The sequence below is a fragment of the Littorina saxatilis genome, unplaced genomic scaffold (genome assembly GCF_037325665.1).
Source record: "Littorina saxatilis isolate snail1 unplaced genomic scaffold, US_GU_Lsax_2.0 scaffold_1302, whole genome shotgun sequence".
NCBI lineage: Eukaryota > Metazoa > Mollusca > Gastropoda > Littorinimorpha > Littorinidae > Littorina > Littorina saxatilis.
Genome location: NW_027128549.1, coordinates 15,001 through 30,826, shown reverse-complemented (window position 1 = coordinate 30,826; position 15,826 = coordinate 15,001). Strand labels below are relative to the sequence as shown.

Genomic DNA, 15,826 nt, shown 5'->3' with positions numbered 1-15,826 from the left:
GTCCGTACACATTTTGTGGCACTATGTAATTCAGTGTTAGTGCATCCTCGTGCGGATGCTTCGTGCTAAAATTGCACTTCCATTAAAATATTGTACGCTCATGTCAACTGGTACTATATTTTCAATTGTTTCTCTGTCAATTTCAGATGTTTGTTTCCAATTACTTCAGTATCTCCCTGTTGCAATTCCAGGTGATTCATTATGCATGTGCCAATCAGTTTGAGGTGTTTAATTCTGATTCCTGTATTTACAGTGTAAAATTAAAACTATTGTTTTCAAAACATTCCTAGGACACCTGGTAATGGTTCTGTGTTTTTTTGTAATTTGTATTTTGTTTTTCTGCAATAAATATTTGAAATGGATCTGAGACTGACTTACTACTTTTAGCACTTTTTTCACCACATTCCCACGTACAGATATTGCAATATCAACTCTGCTTCCTTTCTACCTGTTTCAAACAAGCTCTATTTTTTAATTAAAAAGTTTTTTTTTCTTGTGGCTGTTTGATCAATTATGGCAAGCATTGACTGAAATAAACAATTTATATAGGCCTATATCCAGCACAACATGCAATTCATTAACTTTTGACCCTAACCTTTAAACACTTCCCAAAATAAATCTTTGGTGGACATTGCATCGACGCTGTTCATTTTGAATGAACATTTTTCTTGTTAGATCAGTGGTCTATGCCGGCGCATAGTTGTGTATTGACTGGATCAATCGCCAACTCGCTGCGCTCGCGGTAAGTGCTGACAACCGGAAGAAAGCTGCATTCCGAAAAAAGTCACTTCCGTTTCGCCATTTTTCGATGATGCCAGAGAAGTGAACCATGATTTCAAGATGCCCGGTGCAAATTGTTTGTATGCCTGGATGCAGCGTGAGCTCACTAAGATCTTCAACGCTTATAACTTTCCATGGTATACCAAACGGAAAAGCGGATGCCGAATGGAGAGCTGCTCTTCCACAAAATCAACCGTGCTGACAAGCTTTTCAACCCGAAGAATGCGAGGATGTTCCCGACATTTCAAAGAAACATGCTTCAAATACGGTACGTAAAAAAACTAGTAATATAGCGAAAATAAGCTTTCATCTGATTGTCTGTGCTGTGTTGTTTTGCTTGTAATGCTTCAAGTGACGAAGCTCTAGTAGTATCAATCAATCAGTATGAGGCTTAGTACTTGTAGTAACTAGTACTTTTACAGCTCGCAGACAAAAAATAACACAATCGTATTCTGAATCATACATTGACAAAGGCGTAATTCTGAGCTATAATTATTAGGTAATGGGGAAAAACCACTCTTTGTTCTTGTGATAATGTGTTTTTGAATATATTCTAGTAAACTTCTGGGTTAGAACTTAGATTTCTTTTGTTGTTTTACTCGGTCACTGAGTCAGTCTTGTTCATTCTTGACAGATTTGCAGTAGTGTGTTTTACTAATTCTTGTTTTTATTTCAATAGATCTAAATGTATAGGTCTGTTTAGTTAATTTAACTTATAATTTCGACTCAGCATTTTGAACATTTTCTTTGCATGTTTTTTTGCTGGGCCTACAGGCAAGCGAGCACTCATTCCAGGAAGTCTGCCAACCAACCATGTGCTACAGAAGTCAGTAGAAATGTTAGGCGCGTTTGATCGATCTGCGCGATCGCGCTGCGCGTTTGGTGGATCGATCAAACGCGCACACATCGATCGATGTGTGCGCGTTTGATCGATACAAAGAATACAAGAATCGTTAAAACGCGCAGCTCTTATATACTTGCGCATTTGGACGATCCGTCTCACAAATCACCATCGTACTACGCACACACACGTCTGCTGGCAATGACCGGAAGTTATGACCGGAAATAGGTCTTTCTCTTTCTCTCTCTCTCTCTGTCGATGAACCCATATATACTTCAGCTACTTTCAGTATGTTTGTCCCTGTCCCTGTATCTCTTTCTCTCTCTTCCTTGGCCCGCGTGCGTCTCTCTCTCTCTCTCTCTCTCTCTCTCTCTCTCTCTCTCTCTCTCTCTCTCTCTCTCTGTCTCTCTCTCTCTCTCTCTCTCTCTCTTTCTGTCTCTCTCTCTCTCATTTAGGCAGTCATCGTGCGCACTTGGTCTTGTGCTTGCCGTGTACACACGGGGGTGTTCGGACACCGAGGCGGGAGTCTGCACACAAAGTTGACTCGGAGAAATAAATCTCTCGCCGAACGTGGGGACGAACTCACGCTGACAGCGACCAACTGGATACAAATCCAGCGCGCTACCGACTGACTGAGCTACATCCCCGCCCGTGTGTGTGTGTTTGTGTGTGTAAGGTTGTGCATGTGTGTGTATGTGCGCGGGTGTGTATGTGTATGTGTCTGGGTGTATGTAAGTGCATGTGTGCAGTGTGTGTGTGTGTGTGTGTGTGTGTGTGTGTGTGTGTGTGTGTGTGTGTGTTTGTCTCTTAGGTGGTTCACAATCGTATTGAACTTTTCGCTTGACATCAAGATTGATTTGGGACACATGGCTGATGCATATATCTGCCTCCACTTGCCGCAGTGTGTGCCTAAACCTCTCCATCATGTATGAGTTAAACGAATGAAGAGAGACTGAAGCAATAAAACTAACTTGAGCCTATGTGAATAGAGCTCAGCAGTAATAAAAAAAAAAAGAAAAAATAGCTGAATTGTAATCAAAAACGTTGTCGGGGTATATTTCGGAACATTCCTGTATTTGAAACTTTTCACTTCCGGCGTGCGACGTTTGTGTGTGGTAGGGACTTACTTTGTGACAGATCGTCCAAATGCGCAAGTATAAGAGCTGCGCGTTTTAACGATTCTTGTATTGTATTCTTTGCATCGATCAAACGCGCACACATCGATCGATGTGTGCGCGTTTGATCGATCCACCAAACGCGCAGTGCGATCGCGCAGATCGATCAAACGCGCCTAACAGAAACACCAAAGACTCCAGCCAGGAAACCCCCAGTGAGTAAAAATTGCTGTTATTTGCCCAGTATAGTATGCTATTAGTGATACTGATAGTGATAATATGCTACTTGTAACTCTTTTGTGAGTACCGGTACATGTATACTGGGTGTTTTCTCAGTTTCTGTCCGCTGTCAGTGTGAGATTTATAGTTATATATTATAACCTGTTTTTCTAGTTTCATGGTTTAGCCACGACTCACTTTGAATGAGGGTCATCTGCCAGGCATTTAGCTGATTATCTGATAAGTGATATTTTTTAATTTGCTATTTATAAATTACAGTTACAGTAAACTAACACTGTCGCACAAAGTATGTGACTTTAAAAAAAGATTTGTTTGAAATCATGTGAGCTCTGTCCACTAGATGATGGAGAAGGGAATTTTTCCAGTTGAGTCTGCAACATGGATTTTTTCTCTCTCGGATAACAAATAGTACAGTATGGTAGGAAAAATTTAGGGTTGGTGTGGCGATAACTTCTTCTTCTGCGTTCGTGGGCTGAAACTCCCATGTACACTCGTGTTTTTACGTGTATGACCGTTTTTACCCCGCCATTTAGGCAGCCACACGCCGCTTTCGGAGGAAGCATGGTGGGTATTTTCGTGTTTCCATAACCCACCGAACTCTGACATGGATTACAGGATCTTTTCCATGCGCACTTGGTCTTGTGGTTGCGTGTACAGTAGTACCTGCCATATCCGGTCACCCATTAGTCATTGCAAAGGTGACCGCAAATATCAGGTGGCCGTTCATTACAGGCCCCCTCCTCCTCCAAAAAAAAAACCAAAACACGATCAAGTTTTCATGAAGAAAAGAAAGCGATCATCCACGAGCCGCCGATTCATTGTCTCTGTTAGTTTTGCTTTCGTTTATACATCTTAATTATTTGCGTGTTTAACTCGATCGTCCTGGCTAAGCTATTGTTTCGTATGTTTCTATGTGTGTTGTTTGGATTATTATATATGTATTTGAGTGTCAGATAAACAAGTGTTTCAAACTCACATCAGCTGTGATCGATCCGGAAGTGACTGCCGTAAATGTACATGTATGCGCATGTCTGTATTTACAGTTTGCGCATGCGTAAGTATTCATGTCGTCTGCTCGTGCTGTGCCGTCTGTGCACACAACACACACACACACACACACACACACACACACACACACACACACACACCACAGGCGCTCACCCGCGAAAGTGACAAGTGGCCGTTAAGTGGCCGCTCCTGTCGAGTAAGAGGGGCACCTTAGGGCAAAAATCAGTGACCGTTGACCGCGTCAGACAGGTTAACGGCCATTAAGAGTCAATTATAGAAGGAAAACTCATTAGTCATGGGAAAGCTGGCCGCTCCGGGTAGGTTCACGCCCACGAAAGGGCCGGAAATGGAAGGGACTACTGTACACACGAAGGGGGATAAGTCACTAGCAGGTCTGCACACAAGTTGACCTGGGAGATCGGAAAAATCTCCACTCTTAACCCACCAGGCGGCCGGGATTCGAACCCTCGACCTTCCGATTACGAGGCCGACGTCTTACCACCCCGCCACAGCGCCCGTCGTGTGGCGATAACAATAAAGATATGTCATAGTGACTTGACTAATTGATTTGAATTCTGCTGCAGGTCAGTCGCCCCCCACCTCCTGGTTGCCTACTACAACTTTGAGGAAATACGACAGGACACCCTTCAGCTTGCTGCACCATGGTGTCTCTTGGAGAACAGCAAGGAACAGATACAGGGAATAACCGAAGCCAGCCAAGTGAAACTGTTGTCCTCTACGTTATGATTACGCACTCCAGCAGACATCAACTTGTGGTCGACGTGCGTGGGTTTTGCTCAAAATACGTAAGTATTCGTCAGTGTTTGGCTTCTCGAATTAAGTTTCAACTTAATCTCTGTCTCGAACCACAGGCGGAAGGTATCGTTCACTGGACCACTACTTACATAGAAAGACTATACTGAACGAATCGTCGGTAAGCTTACCACACTGTCATACTGTCATACTCATAGTGATATCACTGATACATTTGTACAGGTAAACATGGCTGTTTGCTGAAAAAATCGTTGTGAAAAATTGTAATGTCTCTGAAGTTTGACTCAGTCCGTCATTCATTTTGATGGGAAGTCAACCCTTGGTGAGGCTAATACTAATATTGTTTTGATCTGTATTCTGCCAGTGCCATTGCCAACTGCCATGGTTGTTCTTGTGGAGTTCTAGAACAAGCTCTGGTTTGAATGACCAGCTAAAATTAATGCTAATAGTAAATAAGTACATTATTTTTGCATTAGCGGGGTATACAAAATATTTTATTAAAAAAATACCGCATGGTTTTGCTTGATCAAATCATTTATCAGCTAACAATATGCTTTTATTTCAGTTGGACCTGACTTGAGCATGGTTCCGTTGTCTCCGCAACAACAGCTTGATTGAGATACAGGCATGTCCAGTTTTCAGCAAGTGCAGGCTGAGTGTGAAGATCTGATTGCTGATCTAGACACAACATAAGCTGCTTGACACTATTCCAAGGTAAGCGAGAAGCTTTGAAAATAGTTACTTTAATTCAGTAATGCGTAATTATGTATGCAATACTCCTGCTGGTGAGTTCACTACAAACAGGTACTACATTAGAACTAGAAGAATAGGTTCCACAAGAACATTTCTGACTGTTGATGCCACTAAAACTCTCGTTACATCCTGCATTCTGTGTAGATTAGATTACAGCAAATCCCTTCTCCTAGGCTGCCCTGACTCCACTCTCCAACCCTTGCAAAAAGTACAACACTCTGCAGCACTCCTCTCATGAAAGAACTTCACTGGCTTCCTGTGTCTCAACGTATTAGGTATAAAGCTGCCTGCTTCTGCTACAAGATCATCTCTCATTCTCTGAATCGGCACCTGCCTATCTTTCGTAACTGGTCTCCCTCTACACTCCCTCTCGCACCCTTCATTCTTCTGCTGATGCTCGACTTCTCCGTCAAGGTTGCTTTAAACGCAAGGCTCATGGCTTCCGCACGTTTTCATATCATGGCCCTCAGTTATGGAATTCACTCCCCTTTCTATTACGTCACTCTCCATACATGATTTCATCTTTTAAGTCCAATTTGAAAACTCACTTGTTCCAACAACATTACGGATAGTTCCTTAGGCCAAACAAAAAAATAGTCTGTTTACGGTAACATCAGCCCAAAAAATAGGGTCGGTAGGTCGGGATTTTTTTTTTCTCCAAAAAACATCAAATTATTTTGCCAAAAAACATTGACAAACTTTGTTTTAAAATTTTGATTTTTTTTCTTTTTTTCCCAAATGCCAAAAAAAAGTCTAGGGTCGCGCAAAAAAATAGGGTCGGTCGGGATACCGTAAACAGACTTCTTTTTTTTTTGGCCTTGGCATAGAGTCTGGGGATGTGAGATGTGCATGATGTGTTGTTTGAATCTGACAGTGATTGTATGAATTTTTTATACACGTATTGTTGTCACGCGCTTTGAACTTCTGATAAGGCGCTTTATAAATGCCCGTTATTATTATTATTATTATTATTATTATAAGTAGATACACACTTGTAAACTTATGTTAGTTTTCACACGTGAGCATGAAGTGCCTTTATGAGGAATGTATAGTGGCTTGCAATATTGAATTTGAGGGATGTTTGCAGTTATATAATATATTAGCACAGCTCAGTTTTCTACAGGGTTCCGTGAGAACAGTGAAATTCTCCTTTGAGGACTGAAAAATATCTTGGATAATTGGTCTTAATTGGGGGGGGGGGGGGGGGGGGGGGAGATTTAAAACATAAGTACATTCACATGTGTTTTTCATTTTCACTGTGTAAAGGTGGGGAGGTCCTTCTCTACTTGTTTCTTTGTTTTCCCATTGACATATATTTTTGTTCTTGTCTATATTTTTTACATAGGTGCTGTCCTCATCCCCAGCCGACTGTTTCCGCTGAAGCCGTGAAGGATGCTTCTTCATGTAGGCGTGGACATCTTTTTCGTCGCCGTGCAAGGCTTCCAGTTCCAGTACCATATAATTTTGTGAATACTCTGGGGACCTGTCATCAACTTTGGAAGGACGCTTTATTTTAACACTTTGTACCCCATCTATGTTGACCAAGATTTTTTAAGCCGAGACCAGCTGTGCTGCAGCAGGTCACTCAGAATTGTAGAAACTGTATCAACAGGCTAAAATCCTGGCGTTAGATCAACGTTACAGGAAGCGACTGAAGCTAACAGTCTAAGCAGGATGCGGATATGTGCCGAATGATAACAGATGCAATGTACATAGTGACTGTGTGTACCTGGGAGACAAGGAGTTAAGACCACATCTGAACTGAGGATTTAGTCTCTCCATAATCAAACGCTGAAGAAGATTTCAGAATGAACTTTGTTAGATAAATTATGGTTGTTATGATCGTCACATTTTATGTCCCCCCCTTCCCCCCTTTTCAAACTTCCCCGCTTTTCAGACCTTACATTTTTGGATTTTCTGTTCACAACCTGTTGTACATTTACCTACATATTAAGCAGATTTCCTCCTTTTTAAGACCAGCTTATTTTTTTATTCTTGGAGGCCTGAAAAGGGGGTTTGGAAGGACACTGTATTTGTTTGTTCGAAATTCAGAATTCAAATAATTCTTCATCAACGAGTTATTACTGGCTCACCATAGCAGTTAGGCCAGTCTTACTAACTCTTACTTTTATTAATGTGCCGTGATGCAAAGACGTTGAGCAGTTTTCAGATGTTTATGAATCTAGGGCTTTCAAAATTTACTGACATACAATACAATAACTTCATTAATCTCTAAAAGAGAAATTGCATTGCTGAGCTTTTGTGTCCGTAATAATAACATACATAAAACATTCAAAAATAAACATTTGTTCTTTGTCATTCATACATTCTTGTGTTCTTATACATTTCTTCATGTTGGACTCCATGACTCCATGACATCCAAACATGAAGTTCAGTTACCCCTTTTTGAGTCACTTGAGAAAAAGTGACTCTATGTAATCGGTCAGTGTTAGTCTGTCCGGCCGGCCGTCCGGCCGGCCGTCCGTAGACACCACCTTAACGTTGGACTTTTCTCGGAAACTATCAAAGCGATCGGGCTCATATTTTGTTTAGTCGTGACCTCCAATGACCTCTACACTTTAACGATGGTTTCGTTGACCTTTTACCTTTTTCAAGGTCACAGGTCAGCGTCAAAGGAAAAATTAGACATTTTATATCTTTGACAAAGTTCATCGGATGTGATTGAAACTTTGTAGGATTATTCTTTACATCAAAGTATTTACATCTGTAGCCTTTTACGAACGTTATCAGAAAAACAAGGGAGATAACTAGCCTTTTCTGTTCGGCAACACACAACTTAACGTTGGGCTTTTCTCGGAAACTATAAAAGTGACCGGGCTCAAATTTTATGTGAACGTGACTCCCAGTGACCTCTACACTTTGACGTCTGCTTTGGTGACCTTTGACCTTTTTCAAGGTCACAGGTATGCTTCAGGTATGCATTGTGTTGTGAATAGCAATTTCTTCCTGTCCATCTGATGCCTCATATAATATTCAGAACTGCGAAAGTGACTCGATCGAGCGTTTGCTCTTCTTGTTAACTTTGAAGGTCACATTGTGGGCGAATTTTTAGCAAAAAGTTGGAACATGGTATGACTGTTCTTACTCACAAGGGAAGTGATTTTGTTATTTACTGATTTTCATTTTGTGTGGCCTTCTTTCACCCATTTAATCATTCATAAATGTTCATACCCAAGGGAAGTAATTCACATATATCTATGGCCAATGTTTTCACAGGGCATCTATAGTGTGGATGAACACTGTCTCCACTCAAAATAGTCCTTTGCTATTGTACATTGTGAATCAGCATTTTTGTTTTTTTCCTGTTTGAATAAAGTGCAATCATTTTACAACCAAAGTGTTAATGTTAAAGATGTTTACATAATGTGTGAAGGATGATGCATTTGAAAACTAATATTGTTAAATGTAAATTGACCTGTGACAAGTCAGCATAGTGCAATATCCAAGCATGAAACCCGCACACAATTCCCAAACAACATGCTTTCTTTTCCACAAAATTCCATCCAGTGGAAAACAATTATGTGAACGTCATAACATGGTGTTTTTTTAAATTAATAATCAAGCCTTACACCAACTAAAATGGTGTTAATAGGCATTTGAGCAAGCTTTAACACCAACATAACATGGAGTTAATAGGCATTTGAGCAAGCTTTAACACCAACATAACATGGGGTTTTGCATGTTATACCAGCAATAACATGATGTTAATCACATTACAAGCAAGCTGTAACACCACCAAAACAAGCAGTTTTGCAAGTTAAGTCTACGATAACATGATGTTAATCACATTACAAGCAAGCTGTAACACCACCAAAACAAGCAGTTTTGCAAGTTAAGTCTACGATAACATGATGTTAATCACATTACAAGCAAGCTGTAACACCACCAAAACAAGCAGTTTTGCAAGTTAAGTCTACGATAACATGATGTTACTTGGCGTTAAACCAAAGCTTTAATGCCATCAAAACTTGGAATTTTTGCATGTTACAGACATGCTGTAACATGGTTTAACATGATGTTTTGACCGTCGCAAAACGCGCTGAAATTCCAGGCAATTTCGCTGCGATAACTTCAACAAAATCCAATCAAAATCTGGCGTTGTCGTGAACACCAAAATGTGATAAACCCATTGAAACTTGAAGTTTTGTTGGGATTTTGAGTAGTTTTGTAAGATACAAAACGCCACTTTTCGCCCAGTGTAAAGAGGTATACTTTTCCATGCAGATTGCCGGCACCTCGCTTGAAAACAACACCTTTTTCTATCACTTTCATTATCATTTCTTCTAAAATGTGCCTGTCAAGATACCCCGCGTACAATGTTTCAACACTCATGGCTGGTCCCAACGGTATTCGCCTTTCAACACAGGCACCAATGCATATAATAACAATAATAATAATAATAATGGTGATTTCTATAGCGCTTTCGAACACACAAAGCGCTTTACAAAAGCAATAACAACATCATTACCAGAATGACGCCATTGACGGAATAGAACACAATCATAAACACTTTACAACAAAAACCAAAAACAAAACATAAATGTTACAAAAATCCAGAGGCTCTTACAGGAACGAACTCCCAGTATACACAACAATTATAATGTGCGCACACACACACACACACACACACCCACACACACACACACACACACATGTCCACACACACACACACACACACACACACACACACACACACACACACACACACACACACACAGTAAACATTGTTCATCCGAAAGTGCACATTCACAGGGTCGCGACAACTACATCATCATAGAATGCTTCTCTGAAGAGGTGAGTCTTGAGATTTGCTTTGAAAGAAGGCAGAGATGGACTGAGACGTAGAGACAAAGGGAGTTTGTTCCAGATATGATCAGTTGCGACTGAAAGACAGCGGCCACCATGATCGTCCCTCTGATACTTAGGAGCTTTGACAAATTTATTTTGGGAGGCAGAGCGGACAACCCTTTCAGGATTGTTTTTCTGCACGAGATCGGACAGGTACTGTGGAGCCGTGCCCGCGGCAATTTGATAGAATATGCAGCAGATCTTGTATTTAATTCTTTGTTCGACTGGAAGCCAATGTAGCTGTTTGAGTAGAGGCGTGACGCTTTGTTTCATAGGTGTTCGAAACACGAGTCTAGCGGAAGCGTTCTGGACTAGTTGCAGGGGCTTGGTGACAGATTTGGGACATTCAGCAAGCAGTGCATTACAGTAGTCTAATCTAGAGAGTATGCCGGAACAGACTAGTCTTTTGGTTGCGTCTTCGGTAAGGTACTGTCGAATGGAACCTATACGGCGGATCTCCATTCGCGCTGCTTTACATGTTTGGACTACATGCTGTTTCATGCTAAGATCTTTGTCAAAAAAGACTCCGAGATCACGGGATGTATCCGAGAACTTGATGTCAATATTGTTCAAAGAGATGGCCTGTGGGAGTTCTGAAATAGACTTAGCATGGGTAGGGGTGGAGTATGAAAAACGCATGGCTTCAGTTTTGTCGTCATTTAGTTTGAGTTTGTTCTCTTCCATCCATGCCCCGACATCTCTCACACACTCCTGTAGCGACAGAACCAAATCTGGGTACTTGTCATGTGATGCGGAATGATTGATCTGCGTATCATCTGCGAAGATTTCGTGTAGCACACAATGATTCTCTATGAGAGTTGTCAGCGGTGCTGTGTACATAATGAACAGCACCGGGCCTAACACAGAACCTTGGGGAACACCAAACACAAGAGAGGTTTCAGCAGATTGTTGGCCATCGATCAGAACAAACTGTTTCCTGTCTGAGAGATAATTTTGAATCCAAGAGAGAGCCATCTCGCTAATGCCAAAGTAGTGCTCTAGACGATATAAGAGAATGTCATGGTCTATCGTATCAAAAGCCGCAGACAGATCTAAAAGCAAGAGGACGGATGTTTTGTCCTGGTCTAGAGCGGTCAGAAGGTCATTCAAAATACGAAGAAGAGCCGTTTCCGTGCTGTGCCGTGGTCGATAGGCTGACTGGTGGGCACTAAGAAGGTTGTGGGATGAGAGATGTGAGGCAAGCTGTCGGAGAACAAGTTTTTCGAGAATTTTCGATAGAAAAGGAAGGTTTGAGACGGGTCTATAGTTTTTCAACTCGTTGGAATTGAGAGAAGCTTTCTTCAGCAGTGGCTTTACTAAAGCGGTTTTGAATTCCGTGGGGACAACGCCAGAAGAGAGTGATTCGTTCACTATGGTAGTGATGGTAGGGAGGAGGATGTCGATGTTTTGAATAAGTAGTTTGGTTGGAATCGGGTCAAGTTCGCACGTCTTGGGGGCGGTTTTTAGAATTAACTTCTTGACATCGTCTTCAGACACAGTGGTGAAAGCTAAAAAGGGAGTGCCTTGAAACGGATCGGTAGGAAATGCGCTTTGTGTGTTTGCAACATGCGAAAAGCTGTCACGTATCGAAAGGATTTTGTTCTTGAAGTAGTCACTAAAAAGGGCCGGAAGTTGTTGAACGTCAAAGACGGTAGGCAAGGAGGCTTTTTTACGCGTGCCTAACAGTGTGGTCATATTGTTGAAGAGCTGTTTGCATGTGGCACTGGAAGAAACCATAGCAGAATAAAATGACGTTTTAGCATTATGCACAAGGTCGGTGACCTTCTGTTTCACGGCATCATACATCTGCATGTTGATTGTCAGTGGTGAGGAGCGCCAGCGACGTTCTGCCCTTCGACGCTCACGCTTCAGCTCCTTGAGCTGATCAGCGACCGAGCTGTACCACGGCGTAGGCTTACGCTGGCGCACCTCACGCTGACGCACAGGGGCATGTTTGTCCAGAACCTTACCAAGATGTTGATTCAGGTTCGGAAGTGACATAGTGGGGGTCAAACCATCGGCAACATCAACAGCGAACTCGTTCATATTGATGCTGTTAATGGATCGCATTGATTCCATTTTTACCATTGTAGGTGGCTTCTTGGCCGCTAGGTGGCACAGAATAGACGTGTGGTCGGACTTCAGATCATTACAAGCATGAGTCGAATGAACAAGGTTATCAGAAACCATATGAAATATCAAATCAATAGTATGACCAGAGTTGTGTGTCGGGAAATCGACAGTCTGAACAAGACTAAACATGGAAGCTAGATGACAGAGTTGTTGGGTTAGAGTGTCAATAATACAATATACAATACAATAATACCGTCGTTTCAAATACGTTGCAACACATGTGTAAAAGACCTGAACTTCTCAGATTTTTAAAGGTCTTAAAAGGGGCTTCCGATATACTGCATTATGTTAACTAATGTTGTTTCTGACCTCGGGTCCAGTGATTCATGTTGCTTTAGTGGTTGGCGAACGAATTCCGCAGTGACCAATGCCAAACTAGTCAGTGCCTTGTGGGCTTTGTTTAGTATTGCAATTGATCACCGAAAATGATTTGGAATGAAAATGAATAGAGTAAAATAAAACAAAAGAAAGGAGTAGAGAAATGAAATAAAAGTTAAAAACAAAAATAAAGATAACAAGAAATTCCTCCGAGGTAGGAAAAACACCCCCGTCCTTACCATTCTCACTGCCACCAACTGAGAAGGTTATTTCCCTTTGACCATTAATATGTCCCTCTATAAGTCCTTGTAGAATCTTAATCCACCAATAACTCCCTAACCGTGTGTTTGACTGGTCCCAATTTTTGTATGGACCGTCTCAGGAATGTATAGAACCTGTTCACCAAGTTTGGTGACGATCGGTCCGTTCATTCTTGAGATCTATATGCGAACACAAACCCACAAACAAACAAACACACAAACACACAAACAAACACATCGACCGAAACCTATACACACCCCTATACCGGGGGTGTAAAAATACCGCACTGGCATGACTCGTACCTACAACCAGAGACACAGATAGCATGTCTGCTACGACGTAACGACTCTTACTGCAGTTTGCTAACCACTGCGCTGGAAAGAATTCCTGCTAGGAAGGGAACAACTAAACATTTTATGTAGGAAAGTTCAGAGGCAAAGGCACCCGATATTGAACTCAGCACATAACAGAAGAGGACCTTTTTTTTCTAGAGTATTTTTGGCAGCAAGATAACGTAACAAAGCAGACACATGTTTAGTTGTCTTTATAGTACCTTTTCTTGAACATGAATGGGGAGAAAAGACACTGGTGATTTGTATTTCTTCAAACTGGTGTCTTGTGTCTTTGCCGCTTGTCCCAAAGCTGTATTGCAACTTCGAAGGGTCTGTCAGTGTGCTATCGCAGCAGTGAATGATTTAGGTCCCTTACTCGGTTTGATATTCACGAGGAAAACGAGGAATGACTGTCCGTTTTTGTTCTTTTTTCTCTTTTTTTTATATTTAGTCAAGTTTTGACTAAATATTTTAACATCGAGGGGGAATCGAAACGAGGGTCGTGGTGTATGTGCGTGTGTGTGTGCGTGTGTGCGTGTGTGTGTGTGTGTGTGTGTGTGTGTAGAGCGATTCAGACTAAACTACTGGACCGATCTTTATGAAATTTGACATGAGAGTTCCTGGGTATGAAATCCCCGAACGTTTTTTTCATTTTTTTGATAAATGTCTTTGATGACGTCATATCCGGCTTTTCGTGAAAGTTGAGGCGGCACTGTCACGCCCTCATTTTTCAACCAAATTGGTTGAAATTTTGGTCAAGTAATCTTCGACGAAGCCCGGGGTTCGGTATTGCATTTCAGCTTGGTGGCTTAAAAATTAATTAATGACTTTGGTCATTACAAATCTGAAAATTGTAAAAAAAAATAAAAATTTATAAAACGATCCAAATTTACGTTTATCTTATTCTCCATCATTTGCTGATTCCAAAAACATATAAATATGTTATATTTGGATTAAAAACAAGCTCTGAAAATTAAATATATAAAAATTATTATCAACATTAAATTGTCCAAATCAATTTAAAAACACTTTCATCTTATTCCTTGTCGGTTCCTGATTCCAAAAACATATAGATATGATATGTTTGGATTAAAAACACGCTCAGAAAGTTAAAACAAAGAGAGGTACAGAAAAGCGTGCTATCCTTCTTAGCGCAACTACTACCCCGCTCTTCTTGTCAATTTCACTGCCTTTGCCATGAGCGGTGGACTGACGATGCTACGAGTATACGGTCTTGCTGAAAAATGGCAGCTACTTGACTAAATATTGTATTTTCGCCTTACGCGACTTGTTTAAGTTTTCCGTCTGGTTGACACTCGTTTCGATATATGCGAAAGGCTGGAATGATTGCAAATGACAAAGCACAGTGGCCCAGTACTATGAACGACTGCCATCGCGTCGACGGTTCCAGGGCTAGTAAGAGTTTTATTCCATTGTCCATTACGCTCTTAAGCAAACAGTTTGTGATTCCGATGCTGCTGTTTTTTGGTTTGGATTATATGAGGGGGAAGTTCCCCTGTTGTTTTTGAGGGATCCAATGACTGTGTTGGTGATAATGAATCTTTTACATCTTAACGGCATGTTTCCGATGTGGTAGTTTGTGATTTTTAAACGGAATTGAATGGCATTATGTGTGTTTGAATATTTTACATATCTGTTTTAAATCTTAACAGCGAGAGATTTGTATGCAGAGAGGTGTTTTAGTTAAGAACAATGTACATATATTTAGATATAATATTAATGTTGAAGTCTTTCGTTTGTCCTTATTTTACATGAACCACCACTGCAATTTATCCATGTGCGATAATAAAGTTAATTTGATTTGATTTGATTTGATTTGAATTGAATTCACGCCAATGCTCACCAAGACACGGTTCCTCTCTAGACTGAAATCTCTGTGAAATGCTCAAACGGCATTTGGATTTACCTTTCAACAAAATTTCATTCCACAGACTTAATGGAGGTATAACAAAATAATCAGCTACCCTCACAGGGCCCTTTGAACAAAGCAAACGATAATAAATAAGTAACACACAGTAAAACAAGAAATTCAAGCAACACATTCACCAGTAAATTTCAGACATCTGATTTTTCTGACGCGAGAGGTTCGTCCTATCTATATAGACTTAGCAAGAAAACTGCAGATAGTATCAGATATGCGATTGCGTGATAGTCTCACATCGTCGTATTTTTTTTAGACCTATTTTTACGATAGGGAAATTAGTTTCCAACAACCGACTACAGTTATTCGTTTAGATGGTACGCAGTGATGCGGAAAAAGTGTTTACACTCGTCAGACGCATTGTCCCGTCAATTTTGAGGGTAGCCTTATTTCAGCGGTGGTGACGTGATCCCTCTAAAAATAATTATGTGAACCGAAAGGTGATCCAGATAGTCAAGTA

The 15,826-nt window shown here is 41.0% G+C and overlaps 1 long non-coding RNA gene across 1 annotated transcript; it reads left to right on the top strand.

Annotated features, from left to right (window-relative positions):
- The first annotated feature begins 612 nt into the window (after positions 1–612).
- Positions 613–8,869, top strand: LOC138956904 (uncharacterized). The gene is made up of 5 exons (XR_011452861.1): positions 613–1,048; positions 1,555–2,951; positions 4,569–4,790; positions 5,324–5,472; positions 6,857–8,869. It is a non-coding gene; the product is annotated as an uncharacterized lncRNA (long non-coding RNA).
- Positions 8,870–15,826: the final 6,957 nt, after the last annotated feature.